The sequence below is a fragment of the Cyanistes caeruleus genome, chromosome 1 (genome assembly GCF_971803275.1).
Source record: "Cyanistes caeruleus chromosome 1, bCyaCae1.hap1.1, whole genome shotgun sequence".
Taxonomy (NCBI): Eukaryota; Metazoa; Chordata; class Aves; order Passeriformes; family Paridae; genus Cyanistes; species Cyanistes caeruleus.
Window position 1 is genome coordinate 104,072,256 of NC_141701.1, and position 25,542 is coordinate 104,097,797.

The 25,542-nt window shown below is 38.5% G+C and overlaps 1 protein-coding gene and 1 long non-coding RNA gene across 5 annotated transcripts in view; both read left to right on the forward strand.

The window, feature by feature from the left end:
* The window catches only part of LOC147655798 (uncharacterized), a 75,441-nt gene extending 51,191 nt beyond the window's left edge, over positions 1-24,250 (forward strand). For 2 of the 4 annotated variants that reach the window (XR_015275180.1, XR_015275189.1), the window contains one exon: positions 21,844-24,250. This is a non-coding gene — a long non-coding RNA (uncharacterized LOC147655798). Of the gene's footprint in view, positions 1-13,343; positions 13,389-16,416; positions 17,916-18,367; positions 18,400-18,943; positions 19,073-21,843 lie in introns of all 4 variants that reach the window. The other 2 variants (XR_015275172.1, XR_015275171.1) reach the window with 2 other exon arrangements.
* The window catches only part of ARPP21 (cAMP regulated phosphoprotein 21), a 468,940-nt gene continuing 449,599 nt past the window's right edge, over positions 6,202-25,542 (forward strand). The window contains exon 1 of the mRNA XM_086846818.1: positions 6,202-6,315. The gene's annotated coding sequence lies outside the window, so the exon portion shown is untranslated. The remainder of the gene's footprint in view (positions 6,316-25,542) is intronic.

Below are 25,542 nucleotides of genomic sequence, written 5' to 3' on the forward strand. Positions count from 1 at the left end.
ACACAGAAGCAAAAGATACTGAAAGCTTATTCTTTGTCTTGCTGCTACCTGTAAAACTGTTTCAGATATTACTAGTATGTGCTTTCACGGTGTGCTTAGCCCGGCTCTGCAAAATACCATACATTCCTGAAGCTCAGAGATGTTCCCCAGCCTGGATATGTTTTTATATTTATATTGCCTAGTTACTGAACTATTTTGTCCTTTTCCTGGTAGCTCTCTGAAATTGAGAGTGGCATTTGGCTCCTATGGAAATGGTTAGATTCAATTCTGAGCATATACAAGGAGTCAGCTGGGGATGAGAAATGGCAGCAGAGGTTCAGCTTCTTTTTTAATGACAAGAGAAACTTGGTCATATCTGCCTGGGTCAACAGTAGGGTGTGTAGGGAAGGATTCTCCTGTACTTTGGCAGCTGTGTTTTCTTCACATGTGGGTGTAAGGGACATAGGACAGGAAGAATGCAGAAACACAACTTCTTATGTAAAAAAGCTCACAGCAGGGTTTTGTTTCAGGCAAACCAGAGTGCTTTTAGAAAAAAAAAATCCCAAATGGTGTGAAAACATACTAAAAAAGCTCATGTTAATGGAAGAGAATGATTTTTTTTTAATGTTTTTTCCCTCCCAGTGGAAGTGAATATGCATAAAAAGCATTAATCCTTGCTTAATGGTGTAAAAAGATGCAAAGTCTTTCCTATTAAGTATTCATGAACACTGACATTGAAAAAAGAAGGAAATGCTTCCTTCCTAGTGTACCCTATTTTGCATCTGATCAAAGGGCAGAGCCCCATGAGAATGCCTGCAAAGTCTGTTGTGACTGTTGCCTACCTGATCTTGTCCCTGAAGCAGAACATCTGTAATGTGGACTCTCTTAATCTACTTCAGCACAAAGTCCTCTGCCTTGATTTAAATCTGCTGGATAGCATGGACGGGATGTGAGGAGCAATCATGGGATTTATTTTGAGGCATAACTGTAATGGAAGTAACAAACTGTTTCCAAAGTCCACACATAACCACTCTTCATATCAGTGACATCAAGCTGAATTTCAAATAAATATGTAGTCTTCCTACCTGAAGCATTCTGAAAGTCTCTAAAAGTAGGGGTTATTTTGCCTCTGGTATTTTAGAGGGAGCTATAGGGATGTTAAGTGATTTATACAAGGTTATTTAAGTCTAGAAGCTAGGAAGAGAATTTAACTATTTCAACAAATCTACTTAGATAAAACTCTCTCATCTACCAAAACTGATTTTTGCATAAAACATGAACCAAGCATTATTATTTTTGTCTCAAAGTAATGTATTCATATTTAGTGAGGGGGAAATATAAAAATCTGTCTTTTCCAGCTATTTGACTGACAGGCTTCTGCTGTGCTTTTAAGAAATTTTCTAACATTCGTGTTTGATAAACTATGGTGGATGCGTGTGTACACACACACACACACACACACACACACACATATATATATATATACACATGGCTTTCTCTATGTGCAGATTTTCTGCATATAGAAGTACTTTAAAATCAGACAATTGAACTGCTAAAATAATGATGGTTAAGTAATCCTGATGCATCCCTAATTCCTATCACTGTCCAGGGAATTAAATGAAGAATTGTTACAAGAGGTGTAGAACATATAAGACTTCAGTCTTGAATTGATTATTGTCAAAATAATTAGACCTTCTGCATCCCATTGGTGGCTTTTTCCTCATGGCTTTGTGGTTTTTGTTCAAGTTGGCAAGGAGAGTCCAACACTGGGCCATAAATTAACTACAAATACCAAAATATCATTGATGACACTGGGGGAACACAAAGAAGACGGAGGCAATTTTTATACTGATTCTTTTAGTACCCCAATAATGTTTTCCTTAACACTCTAGATCCATATGTAATGGTGACAACCTTACCTTTAAGAATAGCAGCAAAAGACATTCTACCCTCAAACCTATAGGAAAAAAAACGTTAGCGCTAATGCATTAAAGAATCAGGAGATGGATGAAAGACGTCCTATTTTTATGTGATAGAAAAATGATTTTTAATCCAAGTACTGGGATCAACACTGGAAATACTTTCCTGGGATATGCTACTGATCCAGAATAAGCAAAAAATGTTTTGCAAGGGATTGTGGCAGGGGAGCAACATGTCTTATGTGAGAGAACAGCAGCAACATTAAAGGTCCAGGGAGAAACTACACTGTGAGCATGAACAGGTAAAAAGTTGCCTAAAACGTGTAAATTCAGTTCTCTCCCTACATTACCAGGATAGTTCACTAGTTTTAAATCGAGATCTCAGCAGCTGGTATACATAGGTCTAAATATTTCAAGAAATCAGACTTGGGTTAATTTCAGTTTTAGTCAGCAGAAAAAGAGGCTCTTGTACTCTTAAAACCTATTATTTTCATCTGGGTTGTAATAAGTGAAATGCACATAAAATTCCCAAGTCCCACTCTCAGAGATTAAGCTGATTGACCAGAGTATAGTCTCTAGATAATAAAGATAACTTCAATTCAGGTAAATGTTCAGACTCTATAAATAAAGGTGACAGGAAGGGGAGAGCACAGTCTCCCTAGACATCAGGACCTGTCAAAGTATGGAAAATGTGACAGTCAGTTTTATGCAGTCTGTTTTTTCCCACCATCTTGCTGAATGAAATGATGCCCACGTTTTTCTGCAGGGTCTTTCTAGAGCAGCAAGCCCATCTTGCCTTGATGCCTGCTGGCTGATGATTGCTGCACCTGCGTTTCCTTACATTAGTCACAGGTTGCCTGGCAGTGGTCTAATGGCATCCAGTTGAGAAGAAATAGTTTAGGGACTCATTTTCTGTCCCAGGAATAAACTGGGATTATTGAACTATGATTTTTTTTCCCCCAAGGTGATCACTTTCTTCATGGGCAGCAAGAGAAAAGATGAAAAAATCTAAACTAGATTAAGGGATTTCCTCTTATTCCCAGCTCTTATTTTCATTTGTTCTTGTTGTTTCCCCTCCTGCAGTGCTGTGGAACTGCATCTATGCTTTACCTTGCAGTTAACCTTTGAAAGAGAAACACAGGAATATGACTCCCTTCTCTTTCTCTGAGGGGAGACTGGAAATGCAAGGTTATAGAAATTAGAGGGAAATTAGGATGTTAAGGGATATTGCTTAGAGAGCAGTTTGCTATGTAGGTAATGGGCACAGAGGATGCACAGCTCTGGGGTGAGTATGAACACATTTTGTGGTGTGCCAGATTGGCACTCATATTCCTACATCTCAATCCCTCTGTAAAAACCAGTATGCTGGGTGAAGAGCTGCTTGAAAGGAGACAGCAGGAAAATGTGTTTAAGGAAGTACATCTATTTGTCTTTCTTCTAAAGTGTGGAAAATGAGGGAAGATGCTGGCCTTTGTTGCCTGTACAAAGAATTTGAATATTTTTGTCAGGCTGTATAAGATGTCAATTTGGTTTTCTCTCCTGTCTGAGAAAGCTGAAAACTACCTGTCTTGCTGAGAATGACACTTTTCAGTTCTTTCAGGGCTCTGGTTGTGTTGTTTTTTATTACAGAGGTGCTTCCAATAAGAAGAGATCCATGAGACCAAATAGAACAAAGGGAGGAGGCACCCTATGCCCTAATAGTTAAGATATTTCTCTGGAAGTGTTGGTATTTAGTTCCCTTAAAAGATTAACTAATTTATCTTATGATTCACTATATCATAAAATGCAAGCTTGTAATTTCATGATGGTGCAAGTAACCAAGGCAGAGATGAGTGTGGACATGATTTTTGAACCTGAGAGAATTTCAAGCTCTCAGGGGCTGATTGTTCCTAAGGGAAAGTCTTTTGAGAACTTTTCCTCTCTCAAGGACTGTTTGTGTAAATAAGGTTTTATTTTCCCGGAACAAGACACAGATATTCTGAGTGTTTTCTCTCTTGTTCCACCAATGGGATGAGGGAGGTGTTCCTTCTGCCAATCAGGATGACATGTATCAGAACACCTTATAAAAGGGTTGTAAAACCCTGAAATAAAGCCTTTTCTGCCTCATGAAAAAACCTGTGGTTGCTTGTGATTCTCAGAGCCTTCACTCTATACGTTGTGTCCTCTAGCAACAGATGAAGAGGATTCTTCCTTTATCCCAATCTGTAATTTTGGTGGAATAAATCTGTTCTCTACTGAGGTCTTGCTTTACAGCCATAAAACCTGTTTTGAGACTGGTTCCAGATAATTTTTCTAGTCCAAAATGTGATGACTTTGACAAAAAACTTGTATTTGTATCAAGTTTTACACATAAAAATTTAAACTTGTATTCTCAGTCTTTTGAAAGGGGAGAATACTTCTCTTCCATTCCTGGAGGGAATGCAGTCTTGGATGCTGAGATCTGCATGAACTTTTCTGCACACAGCTGAACTTGGCTTGTATGAAGACAGTACCCATCTGTTGGGGGAAAGGAAAGGATCCCTTACTTATCCTGCTGTCAAATAGTTAAACACAAGTCAGCAAAGGTAATCTGTAGTCATCACCTGTGGAAAAAGTGACCACTGAAATTGCTTCCATAACATGGTTTCCAAAATATTCTTGGCTACCTAGTTTTAATGTAGTTCAGTATGACTACATGTCAGCAGTCCTTGTACACATTAGCTTGCAGAGATGTGGGACTTGTGTTCCTAGATCACTCCTGTGCCTGCAGGAACTTTGTCCTGTGCATTCTTTTTCTGCCACCTAAACTTACGTTTTGTTTTATGAAAGACAATAGTTGGTCACTCCCTTAAAATATTAATTTCATTACTCCTTTTTCTCCTGTTTTAATGTCACAAAATTCCACACAGGCTAATTTGCACTGGTCCCTGCAAAAGCAAATTGTTAGCTATACTCTAATAGAGCATACAAGAAATCAGAGGCCAGGCTCTTCCTGATTTAAGGAATTTCTAGAGGAGTCTGAGAGGTTTGTCATATTGTTCTGTGGGGCAGGATTAGGTCCCAGCTGTTGTTAGATTTAAGATTTCCAGCCTTCCAAGGTGATCTAAAGAAAAAGCAGTGAATAAAGAGTTTTACAATGCAGGATGAGTCTATAATCTTAAGAGCAGTCTATTAAAGAAAATTATTCTGAATGCACGTGTCAGGGTGGAGCACCACAAATTATGACATTCCACTCTGGAAATAAATAGTAAAACAATAGAGAACTGAAAAAGCTTTACTGTCTCATAATGCTTGGCATTTTTAATCTACCTTCCCACCTCCATTAGATAAAGCAATTAAAAAGTGGGCCATGGAACTGTTCAGATATAGAAAATTAAACAGAGCTTTAAAGGTGTCTCCGTAAGTGTCCATGAACAGTCTTATCTAACTAAAAGAAAATAAAACTGAAGGTGGGCATTTGGTATTTGGCTGCAGAACAGGCTGAAGGTTTCTAGGGGGTGCCACACTCCTGGGACCAAGCAGTTTAATTTCTGTGCACTTTCCCTGCACATTTAACCCTTTGTCTGCTATGTTGCCAAGCATTTCCCACAAAACTGCAGTACAGGGTCTCAGCTCTCTTGTTCTGTATCCTGATTAGCACAGACAAAGGCTGATGGGGCTTCAGGGCACTGACAAAAACTCCTGGCTTTAATCAGCAGACTCATGGCTGTAGCTACTGAACTGCTGCTAATTCTTTGCTGTATTCACTCAAAGAGAAAAGGACTTGTCTGAGTCACTATTGCTACTTTTTTTGTAGTTGAAATGAAACCCCTGTGTTCTCCATCTTCTTTTGTTCTGCCCAGCTCCTTTCATGCTGGGCTGTGGGTCTGAAGAGTGTTTGGACTGCAAAGCATGTTTGCGTTCACAAGTGCTGCAGAGAAATCTTTCATCCTTCATGTAGTGGTGTCGGGCTCATTGTGCATGTTCCAGCACTGGACATCAGAGACCCCGAGTTTCTTTGTTGGAGTCACCTGTATCTTAATTTTTCTGACTGACCAACATATGCCCAAGGCCTTTCTCTGAGCTGTGTTTACAGCTACTTTGGCCTTTTGTCCCGCCTTTCAGAGATCTACTCCACACTTACAAGGCTATTGATAGATTTTATTGATCCCAAGCTTATTTCCTGTCTCCACCAGTTCCTGTTTCTAATGGTCAGGCTGTGGCTGATGCAAGTGCACCCTCCCCCAGGTCGAAATTAATTGGACTGATTTAAAATCCTAACAGGTGGCTTTAAACAATTGCCTGAAACAGGTGGAAAGTGTTGAGGTGCCTGACCTGCCAGCCAGGTCTGAGGGAGCAGGGACTCCTTCTGCCCAGCACAAGTGGGATACCTCTTAGCCGGGATACCTCAACATGCTGTCTTGTTTACGGCTCTCTTTTGGAAACCTGCCTGCTGACGGTAATTGAGCTGCCTTTCTAATTCTCTGCAAAACTTTATAAAGAAATCTGTTTGTGCTGTTGGCCCACGGAGATAGCTAGTAAACAGGGGTAGGGAGAAGGGAAGGGAGTTAATTTCACAATGTTTTCTCCTGAATGGTAACAATTGAATTAACTTTTGATATGAAAATGAACAAAGCAGTATGTTTATAGCTATATGGCTCCTGATGACAATGCTATCAAAACAGTTTTCCTTTTTTCCTTCTCCTACGGATGTTTTGATGCACCTGGTGTGAGCTGCTCTGAATCCAGGCTTGTTTCAGCATCAGCTGGAATTATGTTACTGGGGGGAAAACACAAGTAAGATATTTGTGCTGATATACAAAAAGCCTCATTTGTAGACTTGTTCCAAGTTCCATCCTTGTTTCTTTCTATTGTTTGGCTTCTCTTTCTTACTTCTGAGATTTCTGCTGCTATTTCAAGATTTTCTGCAATGTGGACTCTGTCTTTGATCTTGTTTTGTTTGTTCTCAGTGTTTTTGCAATCCAAGCAGAAGTAAATGGTATTTGGAAAACAGCAAATTTGAACCTTTTGGTGATTGCTTGTTTCTGCTAGGAATTCAGAACATAACTTTTTCATTTATTTTATTTGGGATACTGCTGATTCTTCTATAATCTATGAGACAGAACTAGTCTATGTTTTTTTTTTTTAAAGTTTTTTATCTGTGAAAAAAGCTGCAATATCTATAGATAGTCAAGTAGTTTCAGCTGGCAGTGTCATTCAATGATTATCATTGTTGGGCTCTTAATTCTGGGAGTCCAAAATTAGACCACTAATTCCAGACTTGCACCTTTCAATAATTGTTTGGGGGGGATGTTGTCACAACATTGAAGACTTTTATTTCAGCTGTATAGCAGAGATTTTACTTTTTCTAACAGTGCTGTTAGAAATTCAGTTCCTAAATACAAATGTAGAATCTTATCAGTAGCCATCTATTTTCTAATGTCTTGGACAGAATTATGTATCTCTGAATGTGTTTGCTAGTTATTTCCTTTGGGCTAAGGAGACTTTGGTGGCTTCTGATCCCAATATTTCCCTTTCTGTAAAGGTTGGCAGTAATCCATAATTCCCTTTGAATTAGGCCTGGGGAGATGTAGTTTTGTTACTGTTCAGTGACTGTGCATGCTGTGACACTCTCCTTGTCTGCAAGTTTGAAGTAGCCTGGTACATCAGTAAAGCTATGGCTCTACTCATATAAAGTCCTAACAACATATGATGTGTTTATATATTTTAGCTATAAGTGGCTATTTGGTATATCTTGCATATGCTGTTGCAATGTACAATGTTCCATATCATGGGCATGTTCCTGTAATAATGCCCATGTTCCAGAGAAAGCTGTAATGAAACTGTCCTATGTTTATAAACCATGTTCTCTACATCTTTCTGTAAAGGACTAAGCCTTTCAGTCATCTCCCCAGCCCCAGTGAGAAAGCTTGGAAACATTTGCATTTTTTCATTTTTTTGTTTGTTTTTGTGAGTTTAATGGTTGCTGGTTTTGTTTTGTTTTTTTTCCAGTTGTGCTTATTTTATTTGTGAAAAGCTTTGGTCTCTTTTTTTTTTTTTTCCCCCTGGAAATTTCAATGATAAGAACTGTTTGTAATAGTTTATCTTACAACAGGCTGAAGGAAGAGGGTAGCAGTATTCCCTTATTCTTTTAAGGAGCCATCAGTGTGCCATGCGTGACATGAAAAGGTAAAAAGGGCTCAGAGTGAAATGAGGTTTCAAATTATTTATCATTTCCCCTTCAACCACTTCATCTTTTGTCTTATGTTTGTTAAAATCTACTAAAAATCAGTGTTGGAAGGTGGTACTAGATGATATTTTCCATAGATAGACATCACTTTTAAAATTAAATTGTGAGACTTTTCAGTGAAGCAAACAGATATAATTAAAGTCAGTTTTATTTTTTCAAGGTGAGAGACAAAAAGGTGTAGGGGAAGAGAGAGGAGAATAAACTCTCACAGCCCTAAACCGTGAGAACAATTGGCTTAAGGTCTTCTTTCACCTTTTAGTCAAGAAAGGGTACTAATAAGGGTTATGACTGAAGGTATTAAAAATCTTTGTAGGTCACTTATAATAGATCATTCAACAACAAAGAAAATCATATTTCTGGAAACTGCTTCTTTTGCTGTCTTGCTGAGATACTGAACTGAACTATGATTTCCTTTTTTTTTTCCAGAAGAAAAATTTTCATGGTGTAAAGGTAGAACTTCACCTTCACAGGACCTAAGCTAGCTTCCCAGGCTAGCTGTCACAAAAGATTGAAGTTTGTTTGCAATTAATTTAGGAAAACAAGTTGACTGTTCTGTGCTCAGTACTGACAATGCTAGCAGAAACTTCATGTTGTCAAAATGGATAGAAATAATGTAATCACAGAGCTGGGGCTGGCAAGGGCTGCTGGGCTTTGCAGAGCCATGGTGGGTATAGTGCTCTGTAATAGGCTCAGCTGCTCCTTATATCCTTGAAAGCAACAGCTTGTTGGCATCATCTCCAAGTTCTGTCAAGCAAAATGTGCAGCTCCTTATGCATATTGTCTATAACTATTGTACCTTTCTGTGGACAAATTGCATATAATGTCATAAATTGGTTTAAAGAAAATTGGCAAAGATCTACTCCTTAATTGTCTCAGGCTGACATCTTCAGTAACTGAAACTTGACAGTCACAGGAAGAAAAGTCAGGCAAGGTGAGTGTCTTACTTAAGGTGTGATCCTGGGTGGCTTGGAGGTCTCTAAATAATAATCTATGTGGGTCTTTAGGGTTTGTAAGGAAGCTGGTGGAGTGAGAGACCGGGACTTGAGATTACTTTTGCAGAGGAGGGAAAACACCATGTGAGATGGAGTAGATTTTAATTGATGATTAACTCAATTGAGATTGTAATTTGTTCCAGCTGCAGGGAACATAACTTGCTGTCTCTGTCTCTGGTTAATTTCAAGAGCACTCCAGGCCTTTAACGTCAACAGTGAAATCTCAGCACTTGGTAAAGCAAGTCCTCAGCCATAGACTAGGTTTTTCTCTTTTGTCTGGTTTTCCACAGAGCTAGTGAACACGTCAATATACAGTGGTAACACACTGCTTCAGAGCAGTGTCAAATTAGCCTCTGTTTCCTGAATGAAAATGCTATTCATATGCAGACAAAACTATTGTAAAATCAGATCTTAATTATTTTCTCTTGATGGTTTCTTAACGTCCTGTCCCTTTTTTTTGTCCTTCAAAAACCTTAAGGTTATAAAAATGGTGTAAACTTTCCTCCCATGTGTGTCTGGATTACTAAATTACTATGGTTTAGGACCTTTCTTAAAACTGTAATATTCCTTTGTATTGGGAAATCTGGTCAAGATCAAAGCTGCATAAAACCAGCTGTTGAGAAAAGATGCAGTAAGATAATGTCCTGCTGTCCTTCTGTCACATGTGTTCTCCAGCAGTGTATGGAAATGATTTTTGTAATAAGTTCCAGTGCAGGAACTAGATTATCTGTTTGATGAGTGAATGCTTTTTAGATTGTAGCAGATAATTTGCTGACTTAGGCTGCCTTTTTGGTCGAAGTGTTTATATTGGGAAACTTCTGAATATGGAGATAAATGATATCTCATTGCTAGTTCCTCTTTTGTGGCTGGAAAGACAGAGAAAGGATTATAGTGTACTCCTATGCTGGCATGCATGTCTTGATTCAGACCTGTAACCTACAGGAGAACAGCACTGTAGTTTGCCAGAAATCATGAGATATCCAAACAGGAGCAATTCACTTGGTTCTGGCAGAGCTGGCTTTGAAACCAAATTTTTATCCATCAGGTTTTATCTAAAACAGTGACAATTCTAAACTGAGACAAGAAGCTATCCCCCTTCTCTGGAACATGCTATTAAAATACCACAATGTTTTGCTTAGGAAACGGGTGTGCTCCCCAGGATTCCTCCCTGCTGCTGTGTGAAGCTGGCAGGGTTTGACTGTTTGCTGCTGCTAATCAGTGGAGTTTAGTAGTGAAACTAAAAGGATTGTAGCAATTTTATTCAGCAGCTTCATGGGCTCCCTGGAATCCGTGGTGACTTGGAGGCTGTCCTGGGAGTCACAGGCTGGAGTTAGGCAGGTGGCAGCTCAGGTGGCTCTGAAACCTGCAAATCTTAGCATCCAGCTCCTGATTGCTGAGGGGCCAGGTAAATAAACAGCTACAAAACAGCAGGTTTCCAGCCTGCCTCTGTGTTCTGTCAAAAGAAAGTGTTTTTGTGAATGGTTAACATTTGACAAATTGCAATTTTATGATGGAATAAAGATCAGATAGAACAAAATCTAGATATAACAAATTTTCTTTCTTGCATCTCACTTGGGAACAATCTGCTCTTTGGATGGACAGGCATGACCTAGAGGTTTGTTTCTGCCTAGAAGCAGTCCGTAGCAACATGATTTTAACTTATTAGTCCTTATTAGTTTGAGTTTTATGCTCTATTGAGCTCAGACTTGCAGCTCCTCACTGTCTTGGAGAGAAGACAAATCTCGTTGTGGTTTACTGGGAGATCTTAGGCGTAGTCAGTGGAGGTATGTCCTCACTCCTGTGGTTAAACTGTGACACCCAGTGCCTGTACAGCTGTGTGCCTCAGTGTGGTCAGGTGCACATGCTTGTGACTTTTGCGCCTGTGGGGATAGGTGTAACCATAACTGCTGCTTCCACAGGCTAAAAATGCGATTTTAATCTTTTAATCTTGGTTCTTTAAAAGGTGGATATTTCAATGTACATGCTGTGGTTCATATGCCTCTTTAAAACATTGATAATCTATATCCTCAAATTCTAGTTCAACACTTTGTGTGTGAGTAATTGTTATTTAATATAAGATTGTTAATTGTTATTTAAGATTTTTTTTGTTTTGTCAATTTTTTTTCTCTCCTCTATGACCTGACAGAGTTAAGGTGGCAATTTTGCACAAGATAGATCTGGCAGTATGTGAAGTACCTTTTGGAGGAAAGGGAAGGAGGGAGAGGGAAAGGAATGGAGGGAAGAAGAAACCTGTCATTAATCAGGCTTAGGAATTTTTTGTTTTATCACTTAAACTAAGAAATCCAGGCAGTGGTAGTCCTTAGGAAATGACTCCTCCTGCTCGAAGAGATGTTGGCTATGAAGTACAGTTTCGGCTTAGTTTCTGACTCTGGTGGATCATGTAAAAAGCAAATTGTTTTGCTTCTCTGTCTTTTCCTTTCCCTCTTTCCTATGGGTGGCTGTTACTGATGGCTCTAAATGGAAGTGTGCAGCTTGGAGACCGAGTGGTTTCCCTGGTGCTTGGCACAGTGAAATTGGTGCTGCTAGGAGCTAGAGGGCTACAGATTATGCTGAACAATTTCCAGCAGAGCAGCCCTACCCAATTAGTGTTCTTAAGACACACACCCAGACACAGGTTAAAATATTGTTTATAGCAGCATAGAAGATGCAGGGGTAAAAAAGTTGTACTACCAAATGAAAGTTTGTGGCTATCCCATTGCAATGAAGTGTCGGTCAATTAAAAAGAAATCCATTTAGAAATTTACAGTGGGCTCAGAATATTATACTGACAGCACAGCTTCTATAAATGTATCCCTTTGACACAAAACCAACCTGAAATGCATTGAACTCCTAGAAACTGGAGATTTTATTGTGCCAGTTACCCACTATGTATATTGTACGAAAAAAATCCAACACCTGGCAAGGAATGGTTAAATCAACCTGGTTTTCTTAGAACATTCTCCAATCAGGGCCTATTCAGCACACAATTCTGTTGCTGACATTGCTAAAGTCCATAATGACATCTTTTTCTTTCTGCAGCAGAGGAAGGATTTTTAAAAATTGCTTGTACTATTTGTGGGGCTTAATAAGGCCTTAAATGTTGTGAATCATAAATTTTTGCCAAGTGATTTCTTTGAAAAGGCATGTAACAGTCTGGCTGTTTGTACAGGAATAGTTGGTAGTAGCAAGTTTGTAACTGGCTCAGGCTGGATACGATTGTGCTCAGAGCTGAGCATCTTAAGGGCATATTGTCTTTAAATTTGGATTGACTGTTCAACTGAACTGGTAATAAATCTTTAGCTGGCAAATTGCTTGCTCAGGGATTTCCCTCCTCCCATACTTTTTAATGTGTGTTTAATTCCAACGTTTCCTGATTTATGAAAGAAAATCCTAGGAAAACAAATGAATTGGCTTGGCATTTGCAAAAGTGGTTCTTGGTGTTCAGGTGCAATTCCATTGAGGGACAAGTCTAATGAGGAGAGTCCTGAAGTAAGACAAGAAAGTCAAACAAATATTCACTGAAGCGAAGAATTAGGGGTTTTCTAGGTTATAAGAAACTGTTTAATTGCAACCCTGGATTGGTTATTTGGTCACTATCCAGCTTTAGCCTGCTCATTTCAAGATCCAAATTTTCTTGTGAAGTAATTTAAACAATAAATTTTTAGAGTTGTAACTGCTGAATGTCTCAAATCCTTGGTCTCTTCTGATATTAAAAGAGGAGACTTGCAAATGCTTCTCAGCCCCATTTTTGCAAATTAGTTTAGTCCAAATGTTCTTGAAAATCAACAAGGCTGCATAACTCATCTCTGAAAATAAGTAGTACAATTATAGATCTCTGGGATGGTTTTGGAAATCTTACATCAGAATATTTATTTAGAGGTACTTTGTGGGCAGAAGGATGAGTATCCCAAAAGGAGAGTGCATTAAATAAAATCCATAGCTTTTTCTTGTATTTTATATATTAGTTTTCTCTAGCTGTTTAAGTAACTGTTTATCTTAAGTTTATTTTTTGTAAATGTATAAGAATCCATTTCATCATTAAACTTAAAGCTTCATGTTTCTGAAGTCAAGGGTCCAGTTCTAGGAAACAGGAGACCTGTGTGACCTTCTGAAGTCAAAGGTCAGGTTATAGGAAACAACAGTTGTGGTAGAGATAGAATGAAGTGAAATCAATAACAACTCAGCTATTGTCAAAACGTGAAGACAGTGCTCCAAACGCTTTCTTTTTTTTTTTTTTTTTTTCAGAGGGGTGGGGGTGTCTTCTCAAGATTGATTTCCTTCCTTTGTGGGGTAAGTGATAGTTATTTCCCCATGAAATGTGAGTGTTGTGGAATGGCTGAAAGCAGAGACTCTTTTCATAGGAAATGCCTTAAGTATGATGTACTTCCACAACCAGGGGACGCTCTGAAGACCAAGGATTGCTATGAAGAGCCAACAGGAAGGTTGATGTAGTAAAAGGAGAGCTTTAAACTAGGAATGACACAAATGAGATGTCAAGCCATGTACAAGTAAGGACAAGAGAGACCTTCTAATCAAAAAAAAAAAAGGAAAAATTGGGCCCATTTCAAATGTAGGCACACAAATAAGGGGTTAGTGAGGTTACAACATGATGGAAGGAACGTTCATCCATTTATTGGCAAATCAGCACAAGTGGGCACCTCTCTCAAGTGGCTGTACACTAATGCTTGGTGCAGGGGAAACAGTGTTCTTCTGTGTTTGTAGCACTACAGTCTCAGGGGTATTAGAGACGTGGGGGGATAGCTCAAAAGGAGATGTGCTTCTGTGTATGGAAACAGGACCTTTAGGAAGAGCAAGCCATGACAGTGAGGTGGGGGAGCTGACCTTTATGTGAGAAGGTAGGAGGAACACTCAGAGCTGTCTTGTTATGCATGAGCCAGTTGAGTGCTTAGTAGTCAGAATTAGCAGATGGACTAATCTGGATGATATGGTGGGTGTTTGATCAAGTAAAAAATGTAGTTAAGGCCTTCAGGCATCTGGGAGAAGCCTCATGTTCACAGACTGTGGGACTTGAAAACTCCCCAGTCTGCTAGATGGGCAGGGCACAAGCAATCCAGGAGGATTCTTTCCAGTGTGCAGCAATGACAGCTTCCTCACACAGGTGATTGAGAATCTACTGTCCAGGATCCCTTATTTACAAGCAAGGAAGAAATGGTGAAGAGTGACAGTGACCTTGAAATGGGGGAGTTCAGGATCCTGAGAGGAAAGATTGAAGCAAATAATAGGATCACAGTCTTGTAATTCAGGAGAGCTGACTTCAGACTGTTTAGGAACCTGCTTGAAGGAATACCATGGATTATGGTCCTGGAGAGAAGAGGGATCTAGAAGGTCTGGATGATTTTTCAGGAATGACTGGCTCCAATCTCAAGAATGATCCATTCTGATCTTTAGGAAACAGGCAAGGGTGTCAGAAGTATGCACAGATCAGCAAGATTCTCCTGACAGAACTCAAATACAAAATGTAAGAATATGTGTAGTCAGTTGACCTAGGAGGAATACAAAAATAACTCTGAATGCAGAAATGAGCTTATGAGAGCCAAAGTGTGCATGGAGTTTAATCTGGCAAATGATGTGAGAGGGTCTGAGGAGGATTCCTACAAAAGGAGGACTGAGGAAAATGGGGGTCTGGTACTGAATGTGATGCCCTGATGACTAAGAATATTGGGAAGGCCAAGGTTATTAATGCTTTTTCTGCCTTGGTCTTTACTCAGAAGATCTGCCTTCAGGAGTCTTAGTCCCCTGAGAATACTGGGAAAGCCTGGAGCAAGGAAGATTTATCTTTGGTGGAGGAGGCTCAGGTTAGGGGGCACTTCAACTGAATATACATTAGTAGATGGTAGTTGGGAATGCACCCATGAGTACTGAGGGAGCTGGCTTGTATCATGAAGCTACATTTGTTTGCCTTTGAAAGGTCATGGAATTTGAGGTGACGTTTCTGTGAGCTCCCGTCTTCAAGAAGGGTAAGCAGGAAGATCAGGCAAACTACAGGCCAGTCACCTTCACCTTGATCCCTGGGAAAGAGAGCAAATTCTCCTGGAGGTCACTTGTAAAAACAGCAAAGAAGAGAAGAAACAAGCCTGGGTGGGGTGACTGTTAGATGAAGTCTCCAGGGAGGGAGTCTGTAGCACATCTATCCTTGGAGTTGCTAAGAATCCAGACAGACCTGAGCAGCCTGTTGTCTTTGACCTTTCTAAGCTGGAGAGGTTTGACTAGGACATCTCCAGAGGTCCCTTCCTACCATTATAGTTTCATGATTCTGTGTTTTAAATAGTGAAATAGTTGAAGGACCTGATCTGCTCATGGGCATTTTGTGCACACAGTCACAGTCAGCGAACAGGATTTTTTTAGTTTAATTTGTCCACTTCAAAATTGAATATGCTGAAATTTATTTCTATTGAATAATTTGTGCTATCCTGGATAGAAAGCTGATAAGTTTGGTTTCTTTATAGATCTAGAAAAGTTTTCCAATTATTATTCCAAATGTAGTTTGACTTCTTTCACTATTTTTAACAACTCTTGTGTTTAATATCTGAGCTCAAGAGTTGCCATCTTCTACAAAGACTGTACGAACAGTCTACAGTTTTGATTTCTTGAAATAATTCTGAAAAGTTCCTACTTTGCATTTGAGCATCTTAATATATTTATTCTTATAAATATAAAAAAAAAAATTTGGTTTTTTTCAGTATGAATAAAGATAGCAGTAAATACTGACACAGAGTACTTCTCATTCTCAAAGTGCTCTAAATTTGTTGTCTAATTACTATTCACAATACTCTTGGGAGGTTCATGTATTTAATTATCCTCATTTTGTAAGCTCTGGGAATATGAAACAGTGGAACATGGGACCAAACAAGTCTTTGCTTTTTTACATTTCTGCCCCAGTACCAAAAAATTGATTTCCTCCGTGACAACACATCAGAAAGTACAAGGGGAAAGAAGAGTGACCTTGAAGTGAGTCAAGGTCTAATTTAGCATCTAGGCTGCTCCCAACCAGAAAGCTGTTTTCAGTCACGAACTTTCTTGCTTTCATTGCATGGCACCAAAACTAATGAAACTTGACTTGTAAATAAATAGGGCTTAACTTCATTGTCCCTTTTCTCTGGAAAGTTGTTGCAAGATATAATTTTTTTTTTTGGTTTCTTTTGTATAAACTTTGCTCATGAACATGTTGCAGTGAGTGACAAATGCATAGACTAAAATAACATTTTAAGTGATATTTTGTAAAATAATTAGAGTCAGACATTTTGGTAGCATTTCCATTGTATGCCCCTTCACAGTCAATCTTTTTTTTTTTTTACAGATAAAGGAAAAATCAGGATAAGTACTCACTTTTTAAAGTTGTTTTTTTTTTTTTTTAAAGATTGATTAACTGTGCTAGAATAATGGGAGGAGTAAACTGTTACTCTTCTGGAAAATTAGGCCATAAATTGAGGGCAAAGGTAGCTGAACTACTTTGCTCCCACATGGCAGTTGTGTACTTAATTATTTCATAAGCATCCTTATATAAAAATTAGGAGAGCTCCATATAGTGATCCTTGATGATTGACTCAGCCTACTAATGCAGGAGAGGAACTAAGTTTTATAAGTGTTAATACAAATATATATTGAGTAGTTAAACTGACTTGGTTTTTCCCATGTAGGGAAGCAAATATTGTAATCTTTTGCATTTCAAGAAAACACAGGTATTCAAATTTGCTTCATTGTGCTTCTCTAGAAAATCTGACTTGACAATTGAGGGAGTAAGTGGCAGTTTTGTCAGATACTCTCTGCTTGTAAGAAGAAAACAAATAAATAGTTCTTTACTAGGATTTTTTTGTTGATTCTATAAAAAAATTACACTTTCTGGCTTTGAACAAGTAGCGTGTGACCAGTCATTTCCCCTTAGACTTCTTGGAGTTATGTTGCTTCAGTGCCTTTCAAGGCTGGGAGCTACTCTTGAACAGTAGCCCACATGCCAGTGTTTATCTGTGAAAGTACTCACTGGTACTGTGTCAAAAATATGTATTTTCTGGGGAAAAATTAGGCTATATTGGAAAGCCTATATTATGTGAGTGATAACTCCAGAACTCTTCATGTCTCTCACTTTCTGAGAAGTGCTGTTATTCTTCAGTGGTTCCTTGAATAAAGCTGACCTATCAAATGCTATTTCAAGTCTTCACATCTGTGGATTAGCTACTAATGGACTTTCACTTGTTAGTGATAAATTTATATTTAGACTAATGCTGTAAAGTTCAAGGCTGGAGTCCCAATTTAAAGCAGAACTGTCCTTTGTCTTTAGTCACATGAAGACTAAAAGGTGTGAATAATGTCCATGTGCTCTAACTTATTTCTGCAGTCTCCAAGATGGTTTTAGGCAATCACTGCTATTAAACAATAGTCTATAACTAACATTTAAATTTCTGTTTTGCTTTAGCCTTTTAGCTGTTATTTCTGGTGTAATTTAATGGATTTGGTCCACAACACTTGTGTGAATGGAAACTTCCACTGGAAAATGACACCTTTAGAGGTGTCTTAATGAAAATCTTGCTGGGAAGTGTGAGGGTTTTTTGAGCCAAAGTGACAATGAGGAAGAGGCAGAGAAGACAATAAATCCAGTCATTTAACACACTCTTCTATCCTTAACAGGGAACCAATTGCATCAGTTATCACTCACAACTGAGACAAGTGCTCTTGGCTGTTCAGCTGTGGGTCTGCTTTACACTTCATGTAAAGAATTAAATATTGCCAGAGTTGTTTCCTATCGGTCCCTTAACTAGTAGTTGGGATACCTCCTTGTACACTGAGCCTCTACTCAATCAGGTAATCCAGGGATTACAGAATGGCTGGCTCACATCCTGAGTAAATGCAGCAACCGTGAGCAAGCCAACTCTTCTCTTCTGAAAGGAGGAGTGGGTTGTTTTGGTTTTTGTTTTATTTCTCCTCTTCATTATTTAATTGTTCTGACACCAATCTGTTTTTCTGACACTTGATTTCATATGAATCCTAAACAGTGGGATTTTTTTAATCTGCAGGATTGGAAACTTCTTCTGTTCTGTTTGTTACTTCATTTTCAGGCAAGATGAGGGGGCTTGTGCAGTGTGTGTAAGAATTATGTTGTTGGAGCATTGCATGCCTCTAGTTTAGAACTGAGCAAATTCATTATGCTGATGACAGCCATACCTATATGTTAATACAGATATTGGTGTGTGGAAGAGAGTCACAGCTGGGTGTACTTACACAGACTAAACTTCATGTCTTCTCTCTTTTTTTAGATGTCATTATTGGGAAAAAAATAAGAGTAAAGGTCAGTAGAACAATAGCAATAGGATATTTATAGTGGGGTTAAGTAAATAATTTTTAATGTTATTTTTGAGTGATTGAATTGATACTGTAGTTTAATATGTAATAACCTATTGGGGAGGGAATTAAAGAGGTAAATCATACAGGGCCAAAATGATAATTCATCCTAAAATGATAAAAAACCCCCACAACACCCCTTTCCCCCACAAACTGAATGCTGTACCTATCAAGGGTGCTCATAAATGTCAGAGGTAATACTGATTTTAAACCATCTGGCTCTTCACGGTAAATTGAGATCTTCTAGCTTTAAATACAATATTGGTTCATGCAATTGACAATATAACAGACTTTGACATCCCAAAATATCCCTTCCCACCCTGCTTCAGCCCCCTCCCTCTCTTTCCTCCCCTTCCTTCATTGTCTTAGTTGCAGTAAAATACCAAACCACTACATCTTGCCTTTCTCTTTGGGCTAAAACTTCTGTTTAGGCTTGTGAACAGACAGAGATAGTAAAACTAATAAACTAGCTCTAATACTCTGTTTTCCAGCATCAATTTGAGCTCATGATCAACCTGAGATCTGGTGTGTTGTTGAGGCTGTTTTAAGCAAATTCTGAGCATGTCTTGGTTGGACAAGGAGGGAATTAAGCTGGTCTGTGAAGCTATACAGACAGAGACGTAAGTGAAAGGCAGCAATGGTCTAGGAATGTTTATGCAGGTAAAATATCCAGTAAAGATACTATTACTTATATAAATATGTGTGTATATATATATAATAAAAATTCTAGTTGCAAATTATCCTTTAGGACCGGACTTTGAGAGATGGTTTAGAAAAAAATGCTGAGTGCAGATGTGTGTCTTGTTCTTTTACCTGGCACTGGAGACAATGAAGTCAACAATGGGGAACTTTGGAAAGGAAAAAAATATGGAGGTAGCAGAACGAACTTACTGGGTTATCAAGCTTGCTAATTTCAGATATTGTAAATACCTGTGTTGTAGATCCCATAAATGAAAGTGTTTCAAGAGGAACTGTTTCTAGTTTTTCTCCTCATATATACAAGTATAATCACAAATGTTATGCCTTTCATGATCTGAAGCTTTTATGAATTCCAGACAGAATGAGTCTGTGGGAATTTTTATCATCACTGCCTTTAAACAGTTTTTTCTCTCTATCTTTGGCACTTACTATTGAGATGATGTGGTGGGTTGGCCATGTCTGGATGTCAGCTGCCCACCAAAATTGCTCTATTGCTGTCCATCCTCAACTGGAAAAAGGAGAGAAAATATAATGAAAGGATTCTGAGTTAAGGACAGGGAAAGCTCACTCACTGATTGCCACTGTGGACAGAACAGACTTCAACTGAGGAAATAGTTCACTTTTTTACCAGCCAAATCAGAGTAGGATAATGACAAAGAAAGAAAACAAAATCCTAAAGTACCATCCTGCCCTACTTTCTGTGCTTAACTTTACTCCTGATTGCATCTAACTCCTCCCCCTCAGTTGGTACAGGAGGATGTGGAATGAGGATTGAGGTCCATTCACCACATGTTGCTCCTTTTTCCTCAGGGGGAGGACTCCTCTCACTCTTCCCCTGCTCCCCAATGGCAGAAAGTTTTTTATTAACCTCTCAAATGTGAGTACTTCCCATGGGGAGCAGTTCCTCAGCATGGGTCTCCTGTGGGCTCACAGGTCCTGCCAGAAAACCTGCTCTAGCATGGGCTCCTCTCTCAATGGACCCACAAGTCCTGCCAGGATTCTGTCATAGCACAGGTTTCTTACTAGATCACACCTGCTCCAGTGTGGGGTCTTCCACGGGCTTCAGGAGGCTATTTTCTCCATTTTTAACCTTCATGGACTGCAGGGGCACCATGGTCTGCACCACAGGCTGCAGAGGAATCTCTCTGGAGCACCTCCTCCTTGTTCTTCTTCACTGACCTTGGTATCTGTGCAGTTGTTGCTCTCACATTCTCACTTCCCTCTCCAGCTGCAAGTGTGCAGGGTTTTTTTCCCCCTTCTTAAATGTGTTATCCCAGTGGTGCTACTGCCACCACTAAAGAGCTTGGCCTTCTCACAGAAGCCACCTCTGTAGTTCCCTTGATACACAAACAAAATCCTTTTGCTAAGCTACAAAAGTAGGCCCTTCTATTTGGTTTCCAGAAATGACTTTTTAATTGTTCTCCTTCAAGGCTTTTTGTTTTAAATTAATTTTTTTAATTTTTTTTTTTATTGTCAAATGGAAAAGTTATGCATAATTTTCTAGATAAGGTCCCATCAGGACCACATATGATGGCTTTTTAATTTCCTCCCTGACAACACCTCTTGTGATGTGCCCTCTGTCTCTCTCATAGCCATGTCACTCACCTTGAGAGCAAAGAAAAGATTGAATCTGCCCCAACCCCAGCAGAGCACTCCATATGGTGCTGTGTGGGAAAATGCTATCTAAACTGGAGGAGATGGTTGTTAGTACAAATGCTTTGGGAATGACTGAAGGAGATAACAAGAAACTGTGTTGAAAGAAGCTATAAGGCTGGAGGGAGGTTATTAGTGGAGTTCCTCAGGGACTGGCTTTGACATTGATCTTATTTATTATTTTCACTAATTACCAAAAAGTAGGATGAAAACAAGAATGTGCTAATGAAATTTGCTAATGGCTTGAAGCTGAAGCTACTTAAGAGACCAGGATTGACCTTGAATAGTGGTGAATTGGAGATGGAAAGGAGTTGGTATTAAAATCACAAGAAATTGCATGTTTGGAGGAAAAATAAGTATTTCTGGGATTCCTCATTCAGTGAAGCAACAAAAAGTTTCAGAAAGTCTAAGCTGTGTAATATAATCAGAGACTCACCATGTATCTTGTTTGAAGTGTAGAGAGGTCTGATCCTCCCACCACTGGAGGGAGACAAGGACCAACAAGAACAAACACTGATAAATGTCAGATGATGTGTGAATTCATGTGGAAGAGTGGAAAGCAAATCTGACCCCTGTGAAGGATTGCATAGATCTGTCTGTCTTCAACTGCGCCACCTCAAAATGGACAGTACAGCACAGTCAGTGTATGGGAAGGGAGGATGTAAGTGGTCTGTACAGAGCTGCTGTTTTATTTGAGGTGTATGTGTTGTTTTGAGGTAGTTACTTTAAGAAAAAAAAACAAACAACAAAAAAAACAACAAAAAACCAAAGCAAACTAATTGGAAAATGCAGTTTTTCTGAACCAAAACAGTCCGGAGGATGATGATAGAAGCTCCTCTTAAATATCTGTTCTTAATCTGTGCATCCTAGAAAACTACAATCAGTTTATTTTGAATATATTTCTTTAACCATAGTGGAATTGTCCTCTACTAATTGTTCTGTATAGCTGTTTACAGCAATAAACTGTCTTACTGTTTACAAAATTGGTAATATTGCATTTCTGCTAATAGGCAAATTTCTTCTTCTATATTTTTAACAGAAGATAAAGAAAAAGCAGACAAGCCAACAAGAGTCCATCAAAGGCAAACCACAAGTACAGTCATGAATAGAGAGATGTTAACAATGACATCAAAATTGAAGGAGAGGCAATATTTGCAAAGAAAAGAGGATAATCACTTAATCCTGTTCTCTGCTCCAAGCCAACATGGAACATTAGACTGTAACAAGACTGGGACATTGCAGCTCCAGTGATTGTTTTCTAAATGTGGGAAACCCCAGTTAAAGGAATAAGAATAGATTAGACAGGTCCTAATTTACCAATTACTTGCTGTTCCTTCCCATGCTCTTAATGTGGATGTCCTGTCTCCACTACAGGAGATGTTATACAGGCAATACTGCTTTTCTAGCTAGCATGTACAGTATTTAGTCACACATCTGTGGTGTGTGAATTTCATAATTTATTTTAAAAGGGAATATTGCATCAAATCAAGAAGTTTCTATGCAGTTTTTAAACCAACTTTTCCCTCTTGTTTGCCAGAACATTACTTTCTGAATGGAAATGTCTCTCTTGCTTTTTTTACATTTTTTTCCTCTTATTTTTATCCTCAGGGTTGGTGGTTCTTTTTTGTTGTTGTTTTTTGTTTGTTTGTAGTTTTTGTTTTTTTATGGTGGCTTCTTTGAACCGGTGTCCTTATTTAAACCAAATTTCTCCTCTTTGTTGTAAAGCTCCTGGGGACTTACATGAAGACTTGGCTGTTTTGGTAGAATTCTCAGTGGTGCTATAGCAAGCACGTACACAGGATTTAGCACCTTTTGATGCAATTTAGCTCTGGTGATACTTAAGCTACTGTTTCACCTGAAGTCTGCAGTTCTTTTACTCCCTCATGAATATGCTAATGAATTATTTCACACTCGTTAAAAAATATATCTTTGCAGTCACAGAGCCAACTTGGCATCTTGGGGTGGTATTTAAATAACTTCATGGAAAATGTATCAGTCTAGTTTTTTTCTTTAAAAAAAAGAGTGAATAAATTCAGTGTGGCACGAATCTGGCAGCTGCATTGCAAAAAATATTCAGTGCAAGTAAATTATGCAATTTTTTTGTTGTTAAAATAGTTCAGAAAATATACTTTCAAATGTTATTTTAATTACTACCTTTATTCTACTGCTTCTAAATAAGCTTTCTACTTGGCAATGTAATACCTGAAATCTGATATTCTAAATGATTCCTTGTTTCCTAATGTATCTTTTATGATCATTCCCAAATTGTAATTCTTTTTCTGTCAATCAAATTGGTGTTTCAGCCTGTTTGTTTCCTTTACCCATAAAGACACAGGTGCATAATATTACTATAATTTTCTTCATGTGGTATCTTTTCTCAGTGTTTTTCATGTATGGACATTGCTGTAGTGATTATCTGTCCTCCACTTTATTTATGATTTGGATTATTTTTATTCTGCCTAATTTCTGGACATGTTCTCATACTAGTAAGTACTGCATTATTTTAAAGCATTTAAAAACATATCCTCTATATAAATTAGAATATATTAGTACTAAATGTACCAAGAGTTACAAGTGTTTTTTGTATTTGTAGTTTCTGCTGTTTTTGTGAACTATTAGAAACCTCATTAAAAAGCTTGACAATAAGAGCCATACAACCTACTTTCCAGATCAAAGCAGTTCAAAGAAATCTAGATATGCATATATATTTCCATTAATATGGTATTTTTACCAAAGACTGCTCTGGTTATTAGGCATTTTTTTCAATTTCCATCAGTGAGTTTGAACAAGAGTTTTGATTTTACAGTACTTGTAGCATGCTGGAGTTATTCAGGTGAAAAAATACAAGTCCATATTTTGATTTGAGGGTACTTATTTCAACTCCTATGACCACTGAACTTCATTACTGCATATTGTGTAGTATCAGAAACTGTGGGGGAAAGATCAACTGTTCTATCAATTGTTACTAAAGGATAATGGAAAAATGGATAGTAGAGAAACTGGTAGTTTGGGGAGCCTGGTTTTGGAGAGATGCTGTGGTTTACCAAGGACTGACTTAGAAATCCTTGGCAGAACAGGACTCCCAGGTACTGGGATAATGCACTGACTCCTCTCTCTCTTCAATCTCCGTGCCTTAAATGCACCCTATCTCTTCCTATCAGCACCTTGATAATGAGATTTTAAACGATTTCTGTTACTGCAGCTGTTGTTGGCTATGTATTTTTTGGCTGTGTATATTTTTTAGCTCCATGGAAGTGCAGGATGGGGAAGAGAAGTATATTCCCTCCTATTCCAGATGACTCATGGCCTCAGTGGACCTGTGGGTAATGGATGGAAAAGTACTGTAATGAAGACTGTTGAAAGAATTGAAGTCTAAACTATAATATTCAAGTATCAGGAGGAAGTACTTCTCCATCCTCAAAATAAAGTTTGCATAAAAGCAAAAAGAAGTTTGGTCTCTTTCTGTGAAAGAAATAATAGGTTTTAGGTCCTGGTCATAAAGAGGATGAGGAGTATTCAGAAGCATCTGTTACTTCTTTTCCTGTGTACATGCTCAAGGGTGCAAATGGTTTGGTTCACTTGGGTGAAAATGCGCTCAAGGGCTTCAAAACTTCAGAAAAAAAAGTATAATGTGCTTTGCGCTGCAGCAGATTGTGTTTGGGTCTCTTAATATTTTTTATTTTAGATGCTGGAACACCAAGAGAAGAGGGTTGAGTATGGTACCAGAGTTTGCAGTTGACTTGTGCTAGCCCCAGTAAGTAATTTAGACAGATGGGATGTGAGACTCAGGCTGTAACTTAAATGTGGGATTACAACTGAGCCCTCCAGGGACCCAGAAGTGTTTTTGTTATGGTTGTAAATGTAATGTGGTAGATGTTCCTTGGTGAATTGTTGAGGGTTTAAGTTCTTCCTAAAACAGGCTGGGACAGAAATTGGCATTGTGACTTCATGATGTGAATCCCTTATGTCTCTGTTATGAATAGGCTTCTGCTGAGCACTTTGCCTTGGGGTATCTTTACCTGAAGGAAAGGGTAAAACACAGATGAAAATTACTCTGAATTTTCCCTTAATATTGGGAGTGAACGCTTTCCTTGTCTTCAAGATGGGCAATGTTTTAAACCATGTTAGCAGGTACACTTGGATCATGATTTTTTGGTTACTCTAAAGTATAGCAGTCTCCTTCACATCAGATGCGTAGTTGTTATTCCCCCCATCCATCATTGTCATCCACAATCTCTTGCCCCACCTTGTAGACAAGCCTTGAAGGTGTGGGCTTGAATCTTCAACCCTTGGCCACCTATGGAATGAGTATTCTTTTTTAATGCTTGGAACATATTAATATTGAAAGGAGTTTTGCTTGAATATAGATTCCAGAAAGAACTAATCACATACAATTTAAAGAGAACTTAATTTTCAAGTACAATAAGAACTGTAGTCTTAGACTAGGGTATGAATAGCTTTATATTTAGATGCTTGGAAAAAAAAAACCAGAATCATGCTGTTATGTGTTTGCTTGTCTTGCTTTAGTGACACACCACTTTAATTCTGTTGTTGTTGAGTTGAAAATTGCCACTATGAAAGAATCGTGAGAGATCTGGATATTTTGGGTCTTGGTGAGTCCTACCAGTACCTACTTATATATAGTCAAAAAAGAGCTCAGCCCATCCATGGTTCAAAACACCAGGTTGTGAGTCAGCCCTAATCAGGTATTCATTCTGTCAGTGAGGGGTTGTGGCCG